Genomic DNA, 2,506 nt, shown 5'->3' with positions numbered 1-2,506 from the left:
TGAGGTTTTTTTGCCGTGAATGCCTTGCGGCGACTCATACATGCAGCACCACGTTACTAGGAAGGTGTGCAGGTGGGCACAAAATCTGTCTCCCTCAAAAAAAGAATACAAAGAACTTGTGTACAGGCGCCTTATAAATGCCATATCATATCATATCAACCATAATCACCTGTTCAGCATCAGTGCAGAACAACTGGCACAACCTAACCGGATGAACGAAGAATGCATCATGTATATCTGGGACATCGTCAACGTGACTTCACATCTCGCAGCAACAGGGGCGCTGCTGTGAGCGCCCTCATGAACGATTTGGCATTAATACGCTTCTGTGCAAAAGGTTGCCCTTATCCTCCGGACTACCATCGCCTGAGTTTTTCAAAATACGGAATATAGTTATGCCAGCAGATAGGTGTGAAATGTACAGCCCGCTGTGCGTTCTAAAGTAATACAATTAGATACCTGCAAATGTCACAAATGGCCTTGAGAACATACCAACTCCCAGAGAATTTGTATTTTTGTATTTGTAAAAAAGAGCTCTAAGTGCCATCCCTCTTTACTTAACCTAGGGATGGGCAGCCCCGCCCTAGCCCAGGCGTCCTGCAACCCCATGCTGTACTAGTGACAAGAACCCCTGCCATCTAAATGCTAGATGCATAAAGGCAAACATCTCTATCTAGACTCAGGGAACAATCTAAGGGCTCCTTTTCAATGATACTCCAATGGTAGGATTCAAGGATCGTGCCTTCCAAAAACTCTGGTCCCACTATAGCCTGTCATTCAGTGCTCTTTCATACCTCTCCCCAAATCTCTCTGTCGCTCTCCCATCTGCTTCCTACTCACCACCCATCTATTACATGTACCATCAGTTCTCCCTGGCATTTCCTCCTTTGTCCCTCCAAGGTTGCTCTCTCTATGGTCTACACCCAACCTCCATTCTTACTCCTTGCTACTCTCTCTCCTCCCCCTCCTTAACACTACTCCCCTCTTCACGCTACTACTACTTCCTCCACCACACTAACACTACTACTGCCTGCTCCCTCCTCTGCACTACTACTACCTCTCTTAACATTACTATTACTCTCCCCCTCCTTACTACTAATCCTCTCTCCAAGTTATGACTGCTTCCTCCACCACACTAACACTGCACCCTCCTCCACACCACTACTACTCTCCCCTCTTTACACCACTACTACTCTCCCCACACTGCTACTACACCACACACATACATACTCAATCACAACCTCTTTCACTCTTTCAGACAGCTTCTCATTCACTCTGTACTCTCCCTGCAACTCCACTCATACACAACCTCATTCACCCATAGATCAACTTCCTTTCACCAACTAACACCTGTATAATCCTCCTCCATGTTCCTTTGCACCGTCCTTCTTCTACCTGGTTTCTTGGTCTCCCTCTGCCTCCTCTGACCTCACCCAAACAACCCCAATGGCTAAATTCCCCAGACCAATCTTTCCCTGTTCTCCCCTGCCCGGCATTGGTACAATCATTAAAAGCCATAAAAGGGCTGCTAATCCCCACCCCTTTCTCATGTGTGTGTTCACCATGGTTTAGCAATAACAGCCCACATTGTGAGCAATGCAGTTCAAGTCCCAGTTCGTGAGAGAGACTTGCAGTCTCAATGGCAGGTATCAGCTCTGTGACGGGTAAGCATAAAGTCATTAAGCAGATTGCAGTTTTGGCATATTGTTAAACTGTATTCATATAATACCGCCTTGTTGTGAATATTGGCCTAAACCCATTCACGTTGCACGGAAAACCGCATTTGAAATGCTCTGATTTCTGATCAACTTCACTGACATTTTAAGAACCATCCGCCATTTTGATTTTAACTCTTGCTTTGTGTCCTAAAATGGTGGACTGTGTTTTCAACTACAGCAGAGCCGAACGACCTTTGGGTTACGTCAACATTTAGGCTGACCGAGAGCAGACTGTTCTGTGTAAAGAAACCCTGTGACTCGTATGAACTGCAATCCAAGTGTTGTCTGCGTTCACAAGCCTCATCCTCATCTAAACAATGGAACAATGTAGAGCAAACTCGAACTGTGTGCTTTGGTTGTAATATATTGTGTTCTTTCTTGAAACTGGGCTTATTATGAGCCAGAGACCCAACACTGCCATTGTATCTTCATGGACAAGCGAACTTGTCAAATATGTTAAACAATATTGTTATATCTGTCATATGAACTGGGCACGAACCCTAGCATGTAAATTATTAGTTTGGAGAGGGGCTGAACAATGATTGGAATAATAACGTATGAAAGAACCCGCATTAAGATGTCCAGCACTCTCACCATTCACTGTGTCTGCTGGTACACAATGCGAGGTGTTGGGAGCCAGATAGCTATCTGTTTTGCTTTGAATCTGTACAGGAATAAAGATACTTGTATCTTTCGACCCGTGATTGGCGTATTTCATTTTGTATTACTACGCCTCGATATTTCTTTGGTCTTTCAGATGGCACACGAATAGGGACCCTCAAGATTGA

This window comes from Ambystoma mexicanum, chromosome 5p, assembly GCF_040938575.1.
Source record: "Ambystoma mexicanum isolate Mex_15411 chromosome 5p, UKY_AmexF1_1, whole genome shotgun sequence".
In the NCBI taxonomy this organism is placed as follows: Eukaryota; Metazoa; Chordata; class Amphibia; order Caudata; family Ambystomatidae; genus Ambystoma; species Ambystoma mexicanum.
Note: the sequence above shows the minus strand (reverse complement) of the source record.